A 10,000-nucleotide genomic window follows, 5' to 3' on the forward strand; every position below is an offset into this window, starting at 1 on the left:
GAGAGAGAGAGAGAGAGAGGTTAAAAGCAGGGTGGTTTGGGAAGGCTGATAAGAGATAAATGCTTTGTACGGTGTTTTAAAGTCCCCACAGGCTTCAGCGAGCCATCAACAACCTGATGAGAAATGGCCGCTCTCGCGTGCATCGGGTTTCTCTGAAATATGCAGGATATCCAAATCAATGGCCAGCTCTTCCCTCACACACTGTACAGGTCGTGTTGATGGGATCATCTCTAGTTCATTTTAGCTTCTAAGCCTAAAAACAATGTGAGGAAAATGACTTGCGTGTCCTTATGACTTCTCGTTGCCATGGTGATGGATACGAAACGTATTTCTACACCCTATAAACTGCACACGAGCTCTGTATTTTAACCCTTTTATCACTCATCAAAAGAGCTCTATGTAAAAAATGACAGCCGGTCAAATCGACATCTAGAATGTTGTAGAATTTAGAATCCGTTTAAACTCTAATATTAACTCGAATCCTCGACCCTTCGTCCTCTCGCACGTCGAGGCCGTCGTCTCCGACCGACTTCCTCTTGAAAGACGGGCTTGCATTACTGTCTTCGTCTCTGGTGACGATTAATGGAGAATGTTCTGAGTTCATTAACGTGAAATCAAATCTATGGGTGTTGGGTTTATCGTCTGGACGACATGGACATAGGACAGAAGCGGAGGCAACAGGAAACGCTGATAGTCATGAGGGTTTAAATACAGCAACTAATCAAAGGGGACGACAACAAAAACGTGAAAATAATCAGGACAGCAATAACAAGACGGGGCGGAGACGAGACGAGACGAGACGGGAATCTAAACAAACAGGTGTCAGAGGAAATAAACAGAGAACAAAGCAGCACATAAAGGGAACAGATGCAGACGTGACGGAAGGGCAGCACGGGAGCACGAGCTGGAGAACCGTCACACACACACACACACACACACACACACACACACACACACACACACACACACACACACACACACACACACACACACACACACACAAAATCACAAAGACTTCACACTGAGGAGTGGTCTGTGAGGCCTTTAGGTAGTGTGTGTGTGTGTGTGTGTGTGTGTGTGTGTGTGTGTGTGTGTGTGTGTGTGTGTGTGTGTGTGTGTGTGTGTGTGTTTGTGTGTGTGTGTGTGTTTGTGCAGAGATTTGTGCATATGTGTGTGATTGTGTACAGGTGTGTGTATGTGCGTGATTGTGTATAGGTGTGTGTATGTACAGGTGTGTGTGTGTGTGTGTGTTTGTGTGTGTGTGTGTGTGTGTGTGTGTGTGTGATAGTGTACAGAGGAGTATGTGATTATGTACAGTTAAATAAGAACCTGTGTGTGTGTGTAATTGTGATTGTTTACAGAGGAGTGTGTGTGTGTGTGTGTGTGTGTGTGTGTGTGTGTGTGTGTGTGTGTGTGTGTGTGTGTGTGTGTGTGTGTGTGTGTGTTTGTGTGTGTGTGTGTGTTTGTGCAGAGATTTGTGCATATGTGTGTGATTGTGTACAGGTGTGTGTATGTGCGTGATTGTGTATAGGTGTGTGTATGTACAGGTGTGTGTGTGTGTGTGTGTTTGTGTGTGTGTGTGTGTGTGTGTGTGTGTGTGTGATAGTGTACAGAGGAGTATGTGATTATGTACAGTTAAATAAGAACCTGTGTGTGTGTGTAATTGTGATTGTTTACAGAGGAGTGTGTGTGTGTGTGTGTGTGTGTGTGTGTGTGTGTGTGTGTGTGTGTGTGTGTGTGTGTGTGTGTGTGATAATGTACAGAGGAGTATGTGATTATGTACAGTTAAATAAGAATGTGTGTGTGTGTAATTGTGATTGTTTACAGAGGAGTTTGTGTGTGTGTGTGTGTGTGTGTGTGTGTGTGTGTGTGTGTGTGTGTGTGTGTGTGTGTGTGTGTGATAATGTACAGAGGAGTATGTGATTATGTACAGTTAAATAAGAATGTGTGTGTGTGTGTAATTGTGATTCTTTACAGAGGAGTGTGTGTGTGTGTGTGTGTGTGTGTGTGTGTGTGTGTGTGTGTGTGTGTGTGTGTGTGTGCTCGCGATCATATAAAAGATCATATTTTAGCACTGATGTGTTTACACAGTTTGAGAAGAATACAGAGTGAACACGTCCCAGTGGAGACGTCCCAGTGTGTATAAGGGACACATTAGAGCAGGACAAGAAGTAACAGGTTTATAATAAATCTTCTCTCTCTTCCCTTCAGCAGAACTGCACATTGTTTTACTCTTTAACCCTGAGGAACAGGAAGTGCTACAAAGCTGTTCCAGTGTATTGGATGGAAAAAGGTTTGCATTAATGAAGGGTGCCAATATTTTTGAAACTGACTGTATGTCTCTCTCTCTCTCTCTCTCTCTCTCTCTCTCTCTCTCTCTCTCTCTCTCTCTCTCTCTCTCTGTGTAGGTGTAAGTGTAACCTGCATGCGAACAGCTGTGTGTTTGATAAGGAGAAGCTGAGCTGTGAGTGTGAGCACAACACCACGGGGCCCGACTGCGGACGCTGCAAGAGGAACTACCAGGGACGAGCCTGGAGCCCCGGGAGCTACCTGCCTATACCTAAAGGCACGGCTAATATCTGTGAGTAAACACACACACACACACACACACACACACACACACACACACACACACACACACACACACACACACACACACACACAGGTTACGTTTGCTATCTCTGATATTTCACAGACATTATTATTACTCTAGATAAGTAATTGTATACCGTTAAAAAACTTGATTACCAAAAAAACCCTCCATGTGTGTGTGTGTGTGTGTGTGTGTGTGTGTGTGTGTGTGTGTGTGTGTGTGTGTGTGTGTGTGTGTGTGTGTGCGTATGTGTGTATATATGTGTGTGTGTGTGTGTGTCCTGGACACACTGTCCTTCCTTTAACAACCCCCTCCTGTTTTCTCACTTACTCCACTGGCCTACTTACTGTCCATAGAAAGTAGAATATACAGCGCACGCGCACGCGCACACACACGCACGCACGCACGCACGCACGCACGCACACACACACACACACACACACACACACATAAAGTATGACAGTCTTCATTGTGCACTTTGGAGAGATTTTAAAGATTTTATTTGAGCATAAATAAATAAAAAACGGCAACATTTTATCGATAAACAAAACTTCAGTACAAAATGTTTGACTATTTATTTCATTATTACAAACAGAATTTAATAATAATGTAGATAAATCAAGTGGAATGTTATTATAAAGTGTTGAGATATTTCGTGCTTCCTGATTGGCCGATTTGTTGCACCGTTCCACATATATGGCATTTACATATATGGCATTTAGTGACTCTTTATATGGAGCAACTAACATTGTATATAATTTATACAACTGAGCATTTGAGGGTTAAGGGCCTTGCTCAGCGGCCCAGCAGTGGCAGCATGGTGGATGTGGGATTTGAGCTCACAACCTTCCGATCAGCAGTCCAACACCGTAAACTAGGCCACCACCACCTCCTCCACATCCTCAACGTCCATGTTGCGCCATTCTACATCCTGATTGGCCGAGGTGTTTTGAGATTTCGTGCATCCTGACTTGTCGTTGTTTTGGGCCGGTGGTCTAAGCGTCTCGATTGGCTAATGTGGGCATTTATGGCATTTAAAGTAAAATACAGTAATAAACTGTGATAGTTTGGTAGTTCGAGCATCCTGATTTGCTGCTGTGTTAGTAATCCGGTTATTATGGTTGTCTGCAGACTTTTAGCCTTCTAGGCGTCCTGATTGGCCGCGGTGTTGCAGCATAAGAAGCGTCATGATTGGTGTTCATGCTGTGCGAGTGTAAGTGTGGTGATTGGACCTCATGTGCCACGGCATTTCAGCAGCAGTGATCGGCTCTCGGTGCCATTTCATTCCGAGTGTCATGGTTGGCTGCAGTAACATGGCATTTCCAGCATCGTGATCGGCCACCGTGTCACAGAGTTTTTTAAGGTCGGTGACTGATCGTCTATCGCGGCATCCCGAGCACGATGATAGACTGGCATGTCACGGCATTCCAAAGGTCGGGGATCTGATTACTCCTCGGTCGTATCTGGAGATCTGCTTTCTATCAGATGACCTGGTTATCCAGAGCAGGTGTGTGGATTACAGCTGAAAGTGAATTTCTGGAGGAAGGTGATCTCCAGGAAGATGTTCAGGGACCATTAATGTAGATCTGTTCAGCCTGAAGCTCTTGTGTATGGTTTCAGCTGCAGATTCATTGTTTTAAAGCTGCCGTGCAAATGAGCAGATTATTTTTACCTTGTTAAGGTAACCGCATAGCACGAATGTCTGGAAATACAGACATTAAAACTATAAGGTATTAAAAATGAAATAAAAAAAAAAACCCTTTATGGCCGAGCTCGGTGTCTAATGCCTCTGAGTGTACCTTTTTATGTCTGAGCTGCGAGGGCTGAGAGAAAAAATCCATAATGTAATAATGCCATAAAACAGCCCAGTCTATCTCTGTCCTCTCGGAATAAAGACAAAAAAAAAACACATCCGTTGCAAATGTTCTGCTTTTTTAGCATAAAGAACGTGGAGATGAGAGGAAATGATTCTAAAGTAATTGACAGAATGTTTTATAGTTCATATCAGCAGGTTTATATGATATAGCTGATAAAGATGGCCGACGCATGATGGCATGGTGTGTCAGAGGACAAGAGTGGCAGAAAAAAGGAAAAGAAGGTGGTATTATCACTCTTTATTTCCTTCCTGTTGGGAAGCTATGTTTCCCTCCATGTTGGAGAACATGAAGAAGAGTGATGGGTTTGTAAATTAGCTGGGACAGGCTATTTCTGTAGGGAAAGTGAGGACATTTTGTCTCAAGCCATGAAAAACATTGTTTTATAGAGAGCTATATTCCATCTTTCTCGATTCCTCGTCTAGTTTAGAAAAAAGTTGGGAAAAGGACGGCTGAAAAGGATCACAACATGACACTTTATTTCTCTGCTGCGTTCAGGATGGGGGTGGGGGTGGGGGTTAAACACTGTAACACACTGTAACACACTAATAAACACTGTAACACACTGTAACACACGATTAAACACTGTAACAAACGATTAAACACTGTAACGCAATGTAACACACTGTAACACACTATTAAACACTGTAACACACTGTAACACACTATTAAACACTGTAACAAACGATTAAACACTGTAACGCAATGTAACACACTGTAACACACTATTAAACACTGTAACACACTGTAACACACTATTAAACACTGTAACACAATGTAACACACTGTTACACACTATTAAACACTGTAACACAATGTAACACACTGTAACACACTATTAAACACTGTAACACACTCTAACACACTATTAAACACTGTAACACAATGTAACACACTGTAACACACTATTAAACACTGTAACACAATGTAACACACTGTAACACACTATTAAACACTGTAACACACTGTAACACACTATTAAACACTGTAACACAATGTAACATACTATTAAACACTGTAACACAATGTAACATACTGTAACACACTATTAAACACTGTAACACACTGTAACACACTATTAAACACTGTAACACAATGTAACACACTGTAACACACTATTAAACACTGTAACACAATGTAACACACTGTAACACACTATTAAACACTGTAACACAATGTAACACACTGTAACACACTATTAAACACTGTAACACAATGTAACACACTGTAACACACTATTAAACACTGTAACACACTGTAACACACTGTAACACACTATTAAACACTGTAACACACTGTAACACACTATTAAACACTGTAACACACTGTAACACACTATTAAACACTGTAACACAATGTAACATACTATTAAACACTGTAACACAATGTAACACACTGTAACACACTATTAAACACTGTAACACAATGTAACACACTGTAACACACTATTAAACACTGTAACACACTGTAACACACTGTAACACACTGTTAAACACTGTAACACACTGTAACACACTATTAAACACTGTAACACACTGTTGGGTGTTCGATTCCCGCCTCCACCTTGTGTGTGTGGAGTTTGTATGTTCTCCTCGTGCCTCGGGGGTTTTCTCCGGGTACTCCGGTTTCCTCCCCCGGTCCAAAGACATGCATGGTAGGTTGATTGGCATCTCTGGAAAATTGTCCGTAGTGTGTGAGTGTGTGAGTGAGTGAGAGTGTGTGTGTGCCCTGTGATGGGTTGGTACTCCATCCAGGGTGAGATAGGCACAGGCTCCCTGTGACCCGAGGTAGTTCGGATAAAGCGGTAGAGAATGAGTGAGTGAATCAACACCCACTGACCAATCAGCATCCTGAACTCAACAGCGCTGATTAATAAACAGTGCAGGAGTTGAGAACATTCAGATAAAATCCCTGGCTGAGGAGATTTATTTTCAGAAATGTGCCGTAAACTCTAATCTAATTACCCCTCAGCTACCCCAGCAAGGAGATACATGAGAGTTTAAAGTGAGGTGAGGAATAAATTCCATGCAGGCCAGAGGAAGAATGTGTTTATGTTCATCATCAGTGATAAAAAGGACGTAGCTTCATTTGCGAGAGCGTGTTCGGCGAAAGAATAATTCATGGCTCTCATTAACGTTACACAAGCGAGGGAATGAAATTCACACAAAAAAATGAACTCATCCGAATTAAGTGAGTGAAAAAAGAACACGTCCTGATGGTGAAACCGGTTCGAGTTTGTTTCTCCCGAGCGTGAGCGAGAGCGCTATGTCTGTAATTCAGTTAATCGTCTTAATCTCAAGTTCCTTCACTTATTATTTAAAAAAAAAATAATGGGGCTTGAGGGGCGTAAATAGTTTTGGTATGTAATCGAATGCACTGTAATGTGCGTGCATTATTATCCATAATCTGGATTCTGATTGGTCAAGAGGAGGAGGAGTGGATAGTAGCTTTAACTGTTACGTAAATCCCAGGTTTATATTAATGTACTACATTATGGTTGCTATAGCAACAGCGGGCATGCATGGTGACTAAGGGGACAATATGGAACTTTTGAGTCACGTCGTGATAGCGTGACCTAAAAGGAGTGGCTGTCACATCTGGACCTGACAGAGGAGGCGAGACTGAGTGACGGTTCACGCTCATATCAGCAGTGAATTCTGGGCTTTAATTAGCACACATTAGAGCACAGAGGCAGATGTCAGACTGATTCTCACCAGAGTTGGACATACATGAATCACACCGTGCTGCTTTGAGACAGATGTGACTCTGTGTCTTGCTGCTCTCTTTCACAAGTAAATCTCATACGAAGCGCAGAAAGAGTAAAATAGTGAGAGAGCAGATTTACACTACAGATGAAGGTAAAAATAAAAAGAGATTAAGAGGAGAATTCACAGTGCTTGACCTGTTGCTATGTCACACTATAACACACTATTAAACACTGTAACACACTGTAACACACTGTAACACACTACTAAACACTGTAACACAATGTAACACACTATTAAGCACTGTAAAATACTGTAACACTGTAAAATACTGTAACACACTATTAAACACTGTAACACACTGTAACACACTATTAAACACTGTAACACACTATTAAACACTGTAACACACTGTAACACACTATTAAACACTGTAACACACTATTAAACACTGTAACACACTGTAACACACTATTAAACACTGTAACACACTATTAAACACTGTAACACACTGTAACACACTATTAAACACTGTAACGCACCATTAAACACTGTAACACACTGTAACACACTATTAAACACTGTAACACACTATTAAACACTGTAACACACTGTAACACACTATTAAACACTGTAACACACTGTAACACACTATTAAACACTGTAACACAATGTAATATTGTAACACATTATAAACACTGTCACATACTGTACACACTATATCACACTGTCACAAACTATTACACACTATTAAACACTATAACACACTGTAACACACGATTAAACACTGTAAAATACTGTACCACACTATTAAACACTGTAACACAATGTAACACACTGTAACACACGATTAAACACTGTAACACAATGTAACACACTGTAACACACGATTAAACACTGTAACACAATGTAACACACTGTACCACACTATTAAACACTGTAACACAATGTAACACACTGTAACACACGATTAAACACTGTAACACAATGTAACACACTGTAACACACGATTAAACACTGTAACAGAATGTAACACAAGATTAAACACTGTAAATTTGTAACAAAATATAAACACTGTCACATACAGTACCATACACACTATATCACTCAGTCACACACTATATCACAGTCACACACTATATCACACAGTCACACACTATATCACAGTCACACACTATATCACACAGTCACACACTATATCACACAGTCACACACTATATCACACAGTCACACACTATATCACACTGTCACACACTATATCACACAGTCACACACTATATCACACAGACACACACTATATCACACAGTCACACACTATATCACACAGTCACACACTATATCACACAGTCACACACTATATCACACAGTCACACACTATATCACAGTCACACACTATATCACACAGTCACACACTATATCACACAGACACACACTATATCACACAGACACACACTATATCACAGTCACACACTATATCACACAGTCACACACTATATCACAGAGTCACACACTATATCACAGTCACACACTATATCACAGAGTCACACACTGTATCACACAGTCACACACTATATCACACAGTCACACACTATATCACAGAGTCACACACTATATCACACAGTCACACACTATATCACACAGACACACACTATATCACACAGTCACACACTATATCACACAGTCACACACTATATCACACAGACACACACTATATCACACAGTCACACACTATATCACACAGTCACACACTATATCACAGAGTCACACACTATATCACACAGTCACACACTATATCACACAGTCACACACTATATCACACAGTCACACACTATATCACACAGTCACACACTATATCACACAGTCACACACTATATCACAGAGTCACACACTATATCACAGTCACACACTATATCACACAGTCACACTATATCACACAGTCACACACTATATCACAGTCACACACTATATCACAGAGTCACACACTATATCACACAGTCACACACTATATCACACAGTCACACACTATATCACACAGTCACACACTATATCACAGTCACACACTATATCACACAGTCACACTATATCACACAGTCACACACTATATCACACAGACACACACTATATCACAGAGTCACACACTATATCACACAGTCACACACTATATCACACAGTCACACACTATATCACACAGTCACACACTGTATCACACAGTCACACACTATATCACACAGTCATACACTATATCACAGTCACACACTATATCACACAGTCACACACTATATCACACAGTCACACACTATATCACACAGACACACACTATATCACACAGTCACACACTATATCACACAGTCACACACTATATCACACAGTCACACACTATATCACAGTCACACACTATATCACACAGTCACACACTATATCACACAGTCACACATTATATCACACAGTCACACACTATATCACACAGACACACACTATGTCACACACTATATCACACAGTCACACACTATATCACACAGTCACACACTATATCACACAGTCACACACTATATCACACAGTCACACACTATATCACACAGCCACACACTATATCACACAGACACACACTATGTCACACACTATATCACACAGTCACACACTATATCACAGTCACACACTATATCACACAGACACACACTATATCACAGAGTCACACACTATATCACACAGTCACACACTATATCACACAGTCACACACTATATCACACAGTCACACCCTATATCACACAGTCACACACTATATCACACAGACACACACTATGTCACACACTATATCACACAGTCACACG

The 10,000-nt window shown here is 41.1% G+C and overlaps 1 protein-coding gene and 1 long non-coding RNA gene across 8 annotated transcripts in view; both read left to right on the forward strand.

The window, feature by feature from the left end:
- Window positions 1–10,000, forward strand: part of ntng1a (netrin g1a) — a 197,376-nt gene that overhangs the window by 37,442 nt on the left and 149,934 nt on the right. The window lies entirely within an intron of this gene.
- LOC125140900 overlaps window positions 2,413–10,000 on the forward strand; it is a 25,025-nt gene continuing 17,437 nt past the window's right edge. The window contains exon 1 of the long non-coding RNA XR_007140217.1: window positions 2,413–2,581. This is a non-coding gene — a long non-coding RNA (uncharacterized LOC125140900). The remainder of the gene's footprint in view (window positions 2,582–10,000) is intronic.

This window comes from Tachysurus fulvidraco, chromosome 3 (genome assembly GCF_022655615.1).
Source record: "Tachysurus fulvidraco isolate hzauxx_2018 chromosome 3, HZAU_PFXX_2.0, whole genome shotgun sequence".
NCBI lineage: Eukaryota > Metazoa > Chordata > Actinopteri > Siluriformes > Bagridae > Tachysurus > Tachysurus fulvidraco.